The sequence below is a fragment of the Ambystoma mexicanum genome, chromosome 14 (genome assembly GCF_040938575.1).
Source record: "Ambystoma mexicanum isolate Mex_15411 chromosome 14, UKY_AmexF1_1, whole genome shotgun sequence".
In the NCBI taxonomy this organism is placed as follows: Eukaryota; Metazoa; Chordata; class Amphibia; order Caudata; family Ambystomatidae; genus Ambystoma; species Ambystoma mexicanum.
This window is the reverse complement of record NC_090940.1, coordinates 667058175-667071766: the sequence shown is the minus strand read 5'-3', so window position 1 is coordinate 667071766 and position 13592 is coordinate 667058175.

The following is a 13592-nucleotide window of genomic DNA, read 5'->3' as shown; positions in this document are numbered from 1 at the left end:
GGGGAGGGCCCGGGACACGAGGGGGAGGGGGGGACGTTCTCCTGGAATGGGTTTGACTCAGACATGGTGGGCGAGGACTGAGGAACGTGTTTCCGACGCTGCCCTTTTCCAAGCGCCGAAACAGAATAAAATGCTCATTTTAGAAGTATTATAGTATCACTCGATTACACATGGATGTTCATGCAGTGACTTCAACCTGGAGTCTGTCTTCTGAGTCTGTCTACCGTGAGCTGCTGCAGTCTGTCTGCTGGAGTCTGTCTACCGTGAGCTGCTGCAGTCTGTCTGCTGGTGTCTGTCTGCCGTGAGCTGCTGCAGTCTGTCTGCTGGAGTCTGTCTACCGTGAGCTGCTGCAGTCTGTCTGCTGTAGTCTGTCTACCGTGCACTGCTGCAGTCTGTCTGCTGGAGTCTGTCCACCGTGCGCTGCTGCAGTCTGACTGCTGGAGTCTGTCTACCGTGAGCTGCTGAATTCTGCCTGCTGAGTCTGTCTACCGTGAGCTGCTGCAGTCTGTCTGCTGGAGTCTGTTTACCGTGCACTGCTGCAGTATGTGTGCTGCAGTCTGTCTACCTTGAGCTGCTGCAGTCTGTCTGCTGGACTCTCTTTACCGTGCACTGCTGCAGCCTGTCTGCTGGAGTCTGTCTGCCATGAGCTCCTGCAGTCTGTCTGCTGGAGTCTGTCTACCGTGAGATGCTGCTGCAGTCTGTCTGCTGGAGTCTGTCTACCGTGAGCTGCTGCAGTCTGTCTGCTGGAGTCTGTCTACCGTGAGCTGCTGCAGTCTGTCTGCTGTAGTCTGTCTACCGTGCACTGCTGCAGTCTGTCTGCTGGAGTCTGTCCACCGTGCGCTGCTGCAGTCTGACTGCTGGAGTCTGTCTACCGTGAGCTGCTGAATTCTGCCTGCTGAGTCTGTCTACCGTGAGCTGCTGCAGTCTGTCTGCTGGAGTCTGTTTACCGTGCACTGCTGCAGTATGTGTGCTGCAGTCTGTCTACCTTGAGCTGCTGCAGTCTGTCTGCTGGACTCTCTTTACCGTGCACTGCTGCAGCCTGTCTGCTGGAGTCTGTCTGCCATGAGCTCCTGCAGTCTGTCTGCTGGAGTCTGTCTACCGTGAGATGCTGCTGCAGTCTGTCTGCTGGAGTCTGTTTACCGTGCACTGCTGCAGTCTGTCTGCTGGAGTCTGTCTACCGTGAGCTGCTGCAGTCTGTCTGCTGGACTCTCTTTACCGTGCACTGCTGCAGCCTGTCTGCTGGAGTCTGTCTGCCATGAGCTCCTGCAGTCGGTCTGCTGGAGTCTGTCTCCCATGCACTGCTGGAGTCTGTCTGCTGAGTCTGTCTACCGTGAGCTGCCGCAGTCTGTTTACCGTGAGCTGCATGGAACAGCTCTTTACACAGGTTCAGAAATGGGATTGTTCCATCTCTGTGCATTAACTTCGCTGATTATAGGCCAACACATGCTGTCAAGGGAATTATCATTTAAAACAATTCTTTAACTAGGTAGTTCTACTGAGGTGTAGTATGTCTCTCACCCTGATAGGGAATCGAGTAGGGTGCTGGATCCCTGAGACCGCCAGTGAGAATCGAGTAGGGTGCTGGATCCCTGAGGCCATTAGGGAGAATTGAATAGGGTGCTGGATCCCTTAGGACATAGGGTGCCAGACGCTATACTATATATCTCGGCGTCAAAAGGAATCAAGTAGGGTGTTGGATCCCTGAGGCCGTTAAGGAGAATCTAGTAGGGTGCTGCATCCCTGAGACTGTCAGTGATAATCGAGAAGGGTGCTGGATCCCTGAGAGTGTCAGTGAGAATCGAGTAGGGTGCTGGATCCCTGAGACCATCTGGGAGAATCGAGTAGGGTGCTGGATCTCTGAGGCTGTTGGGGAGAATCTAGTAGGGTGCTCAACGCTATAGTATATCTCTCAGCCTGATAGGGAGTCTAGTATGGTGCTGGATCCCTGAGACCATCAGTGTCAATCGAGTAGGGTGCTGCATCCCTGAGACCATCAGTGTCAATCGAGTAGGGTGCTGGATCCCTGAGACCATCAGTGTCAATCGAGTAGGGTGCTGGATCCCTGACACCATCAGTGAGAATCGAGTAGGGTGCTGGATCCCTGAGGCCATTAGGGTGCATCGAGTAGGGTGCTGGATGCCTGAGACCGTCAGGGAAAATCAAGTAGGGTGCTGGATCCCTGAGGCTGTTGGGGAGAATCTAGTAGGGTTCTGGGTGTAATAGTATATCTCTCAGCCTCATAGGGAATCGAGTAGGGTGCTGGATCCCTGAGAACATCAGGGAGAATCGAGTAGGGTGCTGGATTCCTGAGGCTGTTGGGGAGAATCTATTCAGGTCCTGGATGCTATAGTATATCTCTCAGCCTCATAGGGAATCGAGTAAGGTGCCGGATCCCTGAGATCGTCCGCGAGAAGCAAAACGTGTCTGGGCACTATATTATGTCTCCCAGCCTGATAGGAAATTGGTAGGGTACTGGATCCCTGAGACCATCAGGGAGAAGCGAGAAGCATGCAGGGAGCTATAGTTACTCTCAGTGTAATAGGGAATCGAGTAGGGTTCTGGATCCCTGAGACCATCAGGGAGAAACGAGAAGCGTGCTGGGCGTTATAGTAACTCTCAACCTGATAGGGAATCGAGTAGGGTGATGGATCCCTGAGACCGTCGGGGAGAAGCGTGCTGGGTGCTATAGTAACTCTCAGCCTGATAGGTAATCGAGTAGGGTGCTGGATCCCTGAGACTGTCGGGGAGAAGCGAGAAGCATGCAGGGAGCTATAGTTACTCTCAGTGTAATAGGGCCATGAGTAGGGTGCTGGATCCCTGAGACTGTCGGGGAGAAGCGAGAAGCGTGCTGGGCGCTATAGTAACTCTCAGTGTGATAGGAAATTGAGTAGGGTGCTGGATCCCTGAAACCATCAGGGAGAAGCGTGCTGGGCGCTATAGTAACTCTCAGCCTGATAGGGAATCGAGTAGGGTGCTGGATCCCTGAGACCTTCGGGGAGAAGCGAGAAGCGTGCTGGGGGCTATAGTAACTCTCAGTGTGATAGGAAATTGAGTAGGGTGCTGGATCCCTGAAACCATCAGGGAGAAGCGAGAAGCGTGCTGGGCACTATAGTAACTCTCAGCCTGATAGGGAATCGAGTAGGGTGATGGATCCCTGAGACCGTCGGGGAGAAGCGTGCTGGGTGCTATAGTAACTCTCAGCCTGATAGGTAATCGAGTAGGGTGCTGGATCCCTGAGACTGTCAGGGAGAAGCGAGAAGCGTACTGGGTGCTATAGTAACTCTCGGCCTGATAGGGAATTGAGTACGGTGCTGGATCCCTGAGACCGTCAGGGAGAAGCGAGAAGTGTGCTGGGCGCTATAGTAACTCTCGGCCTGACAGGGAATTGAGTAGGGTGCTGGATCTCTAGAAGGGCGTGTAGATCACTGTTAGGAAAGATTTCATATTTGAATGTAATTTCCCTCCATGTGTCAACCCCCAAACTTTTTGCTGCTGTTCTACACCCTGATCTAACCTTTGCCAGAGAAGCGCAGCCCTCAGCCACACTCCTCTGGGCTTTCGCTCACATTTTATGGGGAAACTGACATGCCCTTAAGACAGTCAGTACTGGGAGACTTCATTTCCCTTAGTCCTTTCCTCATGTTGCAGCTTTTGTGCAACATGTAACAAGAGTGCAATGTAACTTACTTTACCGCACCCTTGGGTCTCTAGTTATTCCAAAGGCCCTAGAAACTCTTGCTGGACTTTTTATGAACTGTGCAGATGTGTCACGGACAGGACTGGTGGCAGCTATCGTTTATCTTATGTTTTGAACAGTTTCTTGCCATGTTGTCCACGCTTACTGCGTTTGGCACAAATAGGTGACCTGGCTCCAAAATGGCCATGCCACGAGGTTCTTTGTCCTGTCCTTTGGCCATCTTGCCCCTTCACCTTCCCCAGGTCGAGCCGACCCGGGTCAGTCCTTATTTGGTCATGCACTTTCCCGCAAAACCCAAAGCTTTCGCAGGCTTCTGCAGGCCGTGTGTGTGTGCCTCCAGGATGTGGGCTGGGATGTCTGTTCCCAATACACATCCTGGGTGCCAGAGAGTCTGGAGTGTCCTGAATGCCTGGGACCACTGTGGTCTGTGATTGGTCCACGTATGGAGTGAGTGTTTGTGAGCAGATCTCCCATTGGGTCCTCTCCGTTTTGGCGCGAAGGGAACTTTGGATAAGAGGAGGCTGAAAATACCACTACCATGTCGATCTCCTGAGTTCACACTGAACAAAGGATAAGGAGCCAAGTATCCTGCAAAAAGAAGCTGAGTAGAGGAACCGCTGGTGATCCCCTGGAAGGTTTAGCACCCTGAGCCCGCTGTCGTCCTGCAAGACCCCTCTGCATCTTATCGTCCTAGAAGGCCTGCGAAGGCGCTTTGACCCATTGGAATAGTGGGACCAACTATTCTCAGCACCTTCATCAAACCCTGCAAGTAAGCCTCTTCGGAAGTGTCCCTGGGCCAACCAGTGGGCTGACCAGCTTACGCAGGAAGTTGTGCTCAGTCACCGCTGCGGTTTTGAGGAAGCCCTTGAAACTTGGTATATTGCTTGCTCTGTGTCCACGGCACCCTCACATCGAATTTCGTACACTTGGCATTCCCAACCGGTGGCCCCTAGCAAAGGAGCCCATTTTTATGCATGAAGTGGCCCCCGAGGGCCCCTTGTCTTTCCACAGCTATTGCGAAATAGCGACTCCATCCCACACTCTCAACCTGCCTCTGCTCGCAAGTGGAGGTCCTGCTTGAAGAGTGGGGACTCCTTCTTCATCGATCTTATCCACCTTCCTGAGCTGCTAGTGACCCTTGAAGAGACCCTATTTTTGTCCATTGGCACAAGTGCGTGCATGTACTATTGAGCATAAGGCTCCTCTCTTCATAGGGCTTGGACTGCCTCTTAGTTAGGTGTATTCTTGATGTGGAACTGGGTCTAAAGATTACTTGCACTGCCTGTTTTCCTCCCCATCTAGGTGGTCTACATATTTCGTGCTTCTTAATCCGTTAGACCCCTCTGGTCTTGTATATATATTGTGTTGATGGTGATGTGTTGATCTAATTTAGTGTTATTGTGATTCTTTGCTATGGTCTATATTACAAAGGCCTTGTAATAAATGTGTCTATATTTTTAATATAACACCTGTCTGGAGTCATTTGTAAATGTCCTTGCTTTGTGTGCTTATTGAGGTCTTTCCGTCACCCTCACCCCTCTTGAGACTTAGTCTTGACCGCCTGCCATAGCTACCCTGATTGGTCTGGCTTGTCCAGAGGTTACCCTGTTCCAAGAAACTAGGCTGGCCTTCTGAATCTCTGCTCCTCCAGAACAGAGTTCAGAAATCCATCTTAACAATCACAGATCTATTTGCGTTCCCTGTACTTTTGGCTCATAGGACTGAGGGAATTGAAACACAGGCGGTCGGTGTAGCACTGCAGGGTCCCGTAGATAGTTGATGCCAAACAATGCTGAATAATTGCCACACTTACCTCTCTCCTAGACTCTTGCAGCAGGGCACTGCTTGCACTGAAAGTGGCATATCACGTTTGCAGCAATGATTCTCCACAGCAGCTTCCTTCACCCCCTGGGGTTATTGCCAAACTCCCTGCCCGACTCAGTCTCGCTACCCTCGTCCCGTTGTCCAGCCAGGGCCTCACTATAGCATCTCAGTCCTTCTTCAAGCTTCGGCTGGTCTCACTCTTCCCTTCACCTGCGGGATGGAGCTGGTTCTCCGCCTCAGACTGACAAGTATTCATGGCATTGGCTCTTGGGTAATGTCCTACTAAGCTTCTCGCTCTAGTCTTTTCTGCTAGTGACCCACTCTCCTTGTCATTGCCGTTCTCGCTCGGGGCCTTCATCACACTCTGATCACCTCCTTCAGTTAGCTCAGCAGTTTGTTTCTGGTGGCTCGGCGCTTTGCCTGATCTGGTCCATTCCACCCTCAGTAAAGATGGTGGACCCCAAGTTCGCATCTCCGGCCATCAGAATGTCTGCGTCTATTGGGGCTCCGTAGACAGGACAAGACTTCTCCTACATTAACCAGAAAGCTCTACCCAGCGGTTGCTGATCCTTCCATTAGTGTGTCTTCCTGTGGCACAGAGGGAAGAGTCTGTCTTCCTTGACATTGTCACACCTCTCAGTCATGAGGGATTTGGGGACGGCCATGTTGCATAGTCAATGGGTGCTACTTTGGCCATGCCTCATGGTCCGTCGCAGCTACAAATAGCCATGCACGCCCTGGAGAGATTGAAGTTCTGTTGGGACCCACACAGTTTTAATGCAAATAATGTAAAGGATTCCATTGGAATCTGATCACAATTCCCCAAATTCATGTTATCAATTTAAGAGCGAGGCTCCGTTGGAAGAGAGGGGATCAAGGGAGCGGGGTGCACCAAGCTCCTGGTAGACCCGAGAACAGGAGAAGAGGGAATGAGGGTGAGAAGATTGGCTGAAGGAACATGACTTGGATAGCTGTGCAAGCAAGACTCCTCAATATCAAGGCACGAGTACAGCAGGCATGCCTGGAGACGCCATGTGTACCAAGCGGACACAGATCCTACACATGTATGTGACGGCTACTAAGGGAGAGCTAGTAGGACACATGGGAAGGAGGAAGGTGCAGAGAAGACCCTTGCACCAGCAACAGGAGCAAACCTGCAGCACACATGTGCACAGAGATTGTATGTAATGAATGTCTGCCTGCACTGCTATGCACAATTACCAAGTGTGTGCACCAACACTTCGGTCTTAAGTCGCATATGTCCTCCCAAGAAATGCACACGTTATCGCATTATGCAATTGCAAGTGGATCTACAAATGGCCCTGGCCATGTAATATGTGATGTGTTTATGGCACTCTTGCTAATCACTGGTATCATTTCTTCATGTGTATGTATGCAGCTTTCCATACACGGACCAGGCCCACGGGCATCAGAGTGCTGAGCAATGTCTGACAATCCTCTTCAGTTTCTGCGAGTCTCCACTAAAAGAGTGGGGTTTTGAGAAGTGCTAGTGGGGGGCTGCAGGCGGAACGGGAATCAAGCTCCTGCGGCCCTCGAAGGGTGGAAGGAATTGGGCGGAAATCTGCTTAGATGAGACAATAGTCCATGTGTCGACAGGGATCTGTCATGGCCATGGAGCAAGGGCCCAGGCCTTCATCACCCCCAGGGGCTACGTGGACCCAGTCCTGATGCCTTTGGCTCCAGGCTCATAGAAATGTATGCTTGAAACACTGTGCCTAAAGCACGTGCATCAGGGCTTAGAACAGCAACAACAGCGTGGCCATAGAACAGCATTGGAAGGCACGTGGTGGAATCCTTGGCCGAGGCAAGGTGGAGCCACAAGGCATGGCTCAAGGGAGGGGCTGGAGCCATCTTATATAGATCCAGCCTAACCACATTCCCTCGCTTCGCGTTACTCTGCTTTGCAGCGTGACGCTTACTGCCGTATCTCACCTTGATTCCGGTACTCCAGCTCTGAAAACCATCTTACTTACCTGACTTCAGCCGCTCCATCGCTGAAGGCGTACCTACCTGACTCCAGCTGCTCCACCGCTGAATGTGCGCTTACCTGACTTCAGCCCCTCTATCGCTGAAGGCGCACCTACCTGACTCCAGTCGCTCCATCGCTGAAGGTGCGCTTGCCCGATCAGCCACTCCATCGCTGTACGCGCACCCTACCGGCATTCCGTTGGAGTCAGGGCCTCTTCTCTACCAATTCGGACTTCCAGTGATGCAGGAGCCTTTCGCTACTTCTCCTCTTCTCTGCTGTATCTTCCTCCGGAGCCACTGAACTGTCTTCAAGCCTCCGGACTCTGCTCCACGCCGTCGGACTGCCCCTACAAGGGAAAAGAACACAACAGGTTAGAAATCTCATAATCATGAACTCTGGGCTGTATCTTACCTAAGTCTTGACTTCCTCATAACGGTCAGTCTACCTGTTGACCTTGAGAGTCCATCATCCTCAGGGGAGTCCCATGATTCGCTCCACGCTTCCGTTTGTCATCTTCACACCTACAGGGAAGAGCAGAGAAATTGCAAGACAACATTATTGCTTACCACCAAGTCAAGAATCATTGCTAAAGACATTATTGAAAAAAACAAAGACTTACCCTTCAAGTGGATTGGTCACAGCAGCCTGGATCGCCACTTCGTGGGCCAGTGAAGCAACTAGGCCCATTCTACGTGTCCATGCTGAAGGAAGCAGGACGGAGACCCCAGCATTACAAATAACAGGTGAGCTTGCATGGGAAGGCTCTTGCGCATACTGTTCTGGCACGAAAGGGGCGAGGGAATTCGTAACACCTCCGCTCCATCCTCACTCCCTCTCCTCTCCTCCCAGGGGCAATACCAGCTTCCAGAACAACATTCTCCGCAGCAGCTGGGGAAGACAGCCGATACCGGGGAGCCAAGTCGAGGGAGGGCTCCAACCCTGCCCCAATGCCCCCACAGAGACCAGCTGAGCGTAACAGGATCCTGGGAGGATTTCTTACCAGGCAGGATCTGCTGTGATTGGAGGGAGTAAATCCTCTTAGATGAGATGATAGTCCATGTGTCAGACAGGGATCCTCAGAGGATTTCTTACCAGGAATGATCTGCTGTGATTGGAGGGGGTAATCTGCTTAGATGAGATGATAGTCCATGTGTCAGACAGGGATCCTGGGAGGATTTCTTACCAGGAAGGATCTGCTGTGATTGGAGAGAGTAAATACGCTTAGATGAGATGATAGTCCATGTGTCAGACAGGGATGCTGGGAGGATTTCTTACCAGGAAGGATCTGCTGTGATTGGAGAGAGTAAATACGCTTAGATGAGATGATAGTCCATGTGTCAGACAGGGATGCTGGGAGGATTTCTTACCAGGAAGGATCTGCTGTGATTGGAGAGAGTAAATACGCTTAGATGAGATGATAGTCCATGTGTCAGACAGGGATCCTCAGAGGATTTCTTACCAGGCAGGATCTGCTGTGATTGGAGGGAGTAAATCCACTTAGATGAGATGATAGTCCATGTGTCAGACAGGGATGCTGGGAGGATTTCTTACCAGGAATGATCTGCTGTGATTGGAGAGAGTAAATCCGCTTAGATGAGATGATAGTCCATGTGTCAGACAGGGATCCTCAGAGGATTTCTTACCAGGCAGGATCTGCTGTGATTGGAGGGAGTACATCCACTTCGATGAGATGATAGTCCATGTGTCAGACAGGGATCCTCAGAGGATTTCTTACCAGGAATGATCTGCTGTGATTGGAGAGAGTAAATCCGCTTAGATGAGATGATAGTCCATGTATCAGACAGGGATCCTGGGAAGATTTCTTACCAGGGGGATCTGCTGTGATTGGAGGGAGTAAATCCTCTGAGATGAGATGATATTCCATTTGTCAGACAGGGATCCTCAGAGGATTTCTTACCAGGAATGATCTGCTGTGATTGGAGAGAGTAAATACGCTTAGATGAGATGATAGTCCATGTGTCAGACAGGGATCCTCAGAGGATTTCTTACCAGGCAGGATATGCTGTAATTGGAGGGAGTAAATCCACTTCGATGAGATGATAGTCCATGTGTCAGACAGGGATGCTGGGAGGATTTCTTACCAGGAAGGATCTGCTGTGATTGGAGAGAGTAAATACGCTTAGATGAGATGATAGTCCATGTGTCAGACAGGGATCCTCAGAGGATTTCTTAGCAGGCAGGATCTGCTGTGATTGGAGGGAGTAAATCCGCTTAGATGATTTGATAGTCCATGTGTCAGACAGGGTTGCTGGGAGGATTTCTTACCAGGAAGGATCTGCTGTGATTGGAGAGTAAATACGCTTAGATGAGATGATAGTCCATGTGTCAGACAGGGATGCTGGGAGGATTTCTTACCAGGAAGGATCTGCTGTGATTGGAGAGAGTAAATACGCTTAGATGATTTGATAGTCCATGTGTCAGACAGGGATGCTGGGAGGATTTCTTACCAGGAAGGATCTTCTGTGATTGGAGAGAGTAAATACGCTTAGATGAGATGATAGTCCATGTGTCAGACAGGGATCCTCAGAGGATTTCTGACCAGGCAGGATCTGCTGTGATTGGAGGGAGTAAATCCACTTAGATGAGATGATAGTCAATGTGTCAGACAGGGATGCTGGGAGGATTTCTTACCAGGAAGGATCTGCTGTGATTGGAGAGAGTAAATACGCTTAGATGAGATGATAGTCCATGTGTCAGACAGGTATCCTCAGAGGATTTCTTACCAGGCAGGATCTGCTGTGATTGGAGGGAGTAAATCCACTTAGATGAGATGATAGTCCATGTGTCAGACAGGGATGCTGGGAGGATTTCTTACCAGGAAGGATCTGCTGTGATTGGAGAGAGTAAATACGCTTAGATGAGATGATAGTCCATGTGTCAGACAGGGATCCTCAGAGGACTTCTTACCAGGCAGGATCTGCTGTGATTGGAGGGGGTAATCCGCTTAGATGAGATGATAGTCCATGTGTCAGACAGGGATCCTCAGAGGATTTCTTACCAGGCAGGATCTGCTGTGATTGGAGGGAGTACATCCGCTTAGATGAGATGATAGTCCATGTGTCAGACAGGGATCCTGGGAGGATTTCTTACCAGGAAGGATCTGCTGTGATTGGAGGGAGAAAATCCTCTTAGATGAGATGATAGTCCATATGTCAGACAGGGATCCTCAGAGGATTTCCTACCATGCAGGATCTGCTGTGATTGGAGAGAGTAAATCTGCTTAGATGAGATGATAGTCCATGTGTCCGAAAGGGAAACTGGGAGGATTTATTACCAAGAAGGACCTGCTGTAATTGGAGGAAGTAAATCCGCTTAGATGAGATGATAGTCCATGTGCCCGAAAAGGGATCCTGGGAGGATTTCTTACCAGGCAGGAACTGTCGTGATTGGAGCGAGTAAATCCGCTAACATGAGATGATAGTCCATGTGTCAGACAGTATCCTGGGAGGATTTCTTACCAGGCAGGATCTGCTGTGATTGGAGGGAGTAAATCTGCTTAGATGAGATGATAGTCCATGTGTCAGACAGTATCCTGGGAGGATTTCTTACCAAGAAGGATCTGCTGTGATTGGAGGGAGTAAATCCACTTAGATGAGATGATAGTCCATGTGTCAGACAGGGACCCTCAGAGGATTTCTTACCAGGCAGGATCTGCTGTGATTGGAGGGAGTAAATCTGCTTAGATGAGATGATAGTCCATGTGTCAGACAGTATCCTGGGAGGATTTCTTACCAAGAAGGATCTGCTGTGATTGGAGGGAGTAAATCCACTTAGATGAGATGATAGTCCATGTGTCAGACAGGGATGCTGGGAGGATTTCTTACCAGGGAGGGTCTGCTGTGATTGGAGGGAGTAAATCCTCTTAGATGAGATGATAGTCCATGTGTCAGACATGGATCCTGGGAGGATTTCTTACCAGGAAGGATCTGCTGTGATTGGAGGGAGTAAATCCTCTTAGATGAGATGATAGTCCATGTGTCAGACAGGGATCCTCAGAGGATTTCTTACCAGGCAGGATCTGCTGTGATTGGAGGGAGTAAATCTGCTTTGATGAGATGATAGTCCATGTGTCAGACAGGGATCCTCAGAGGATTTCTTACCAGGAAGGATCTGCTGTGATTGGAGGGAGTAAATCCGCTTAGATGAGATGATAGTCCATGTGTCAGACAGTATCCTGGGAGGATTTCTTACCAGGCAGGATCTGCTGTGATTGGAGGGAGTAAATCTGCTTAGATGAGATGATAGTCCATGTGTCAGACAGTATACTGGGAGGATTTCTTACCAGGAAGGATCTGCTGTGATTGGAGGGAGTAAATCCTCTTAGATGAGATGATAGTCCATGTGTCAGACAGGGATCCTGGGAGGATTTCTTACCAGGAAGGATCTGCTGTGATTGGAGGGAGTAAATCCTCTTAGATGAGATGATAGTCCATGTGTCAGACAGGGATCGTGGGAGGATTTCTTACCAGGAAGGATCTGCTGTGATTGGAGGGAGTAAATCTGCTTAGATGAGATGATAGTCCATGTGTCAGACAGGGATCCTGGGAGGATTTCTTACCAGGAAGGATCTGCTGTGATTGGAGGGAGTAAATCCTCTTAGATGAGATGATAGTCCATGTGTCAGACAGGGATCCTCAGAGGATTTCTTACCAGGCAGGATCTGCTGTGATTGGAGGGAGTAAATCCGCTTTGATGAGATGATAGTCCGTGTGTCAGACAGGGATCCTCAGAGGATTTCTTACCAGGAAGGATCTGCTGTGATTGGAGAGAGTAAATCCGCTTAGATGAGATGATAGTCCATGTGTCAGACAGGGATCCTCAGAGGATTTCTTACCAGGAAGGATCTGCTGTGATTGGAGGGAGTAAATCCGCTTAGATGAGATGATAGTCCATGTGTCAGAAAGGGATCCTGGGAGGATTTCTTACCAAGCATGATCGTCTGTGATTGGAGGGAGTAAATCCGCTTAGATGAGATGATAGTCCATGTGCCAGACAGGGATCCTCGGAGGATTTCTTACCAGGCAGGATCTGCTGTGATTGGAGGGAGTAAATCCACTTAGATGAGATGATAGTCCATGTGTCAGACAGGGATGCTGGGAGGATTTCTTACCAGGAAGGATCTGCTGTGATTGGAGGGAGTAAATCCACTTAGATGAGATGATAGTCCATGTGTCAGACAGGGATCCTCAGAGGATTTCTTACCAGGCAGGATCTGCTGTGATTGGAGGGAGTAAATCCGCTTTGATGAGATGATAGTCCATGTGTCAGACAGGGATCCTCAGAGGATTTCTTACCAGGAAGGATCTGCTGTGATTGGAGGGAGTAAATCTGCTTAGATGAGATGATAGTCCATGTGTCAGACAGTATCCTGGGAGGATTTCTTACCAGGCAGGATCTTCTGTGATTGGAGGGAGTAAATCTGCTTAGATGAGATGAAAGTCCATGTGTCAGACAGTATCCTGGGAGGATTTCTTACCAAGAAGGATCTGCTGTGATTGGAGGGAGTAAATCCACTTAGATGAGATGATAGTCCATGTGTCAGACAGGGATGCTGGGAGGATTTCTTACCAGGAAGGATCTGCTGTGATTGGAGAGAGTAAATCCGCTTAGATGAGATGATAGTCCATGTGTCAGATAGGGATCCTCAGAGGATTTCTTAACAGGAAGGATCTGCTGTGATTGGAGGGAGTAAATCCGCTTCGATGAGATGATAGTCCATGTGTCAGACAAGGATCCTGGAAGGATTTCTTACCAGGAAAGATCTGCTGTGATTGGAGAGAGTAAATCCGCTTAGATGAGATGATAGTCCATCTCAGACAGGGATCCTGGGAGGATTTCTTACCAGGAAGGATCTGCTGTGATTGGAGGGAGTAAATCCGCTATGATGAGATGATAGTCCATGTGTCAGACAGGGATCCTGGGAGGATTTCTTACCAAGAAGGATCTGCTGTAATTGGAGGAAGTAAATCCGCTTAGATGAGATGATGGTCCATGTGTCCGAAAGGGATCCTGGGAGGATTTCTTACCAGGCAGGAACTGTTGTGATTGGAGCGAGTAAAT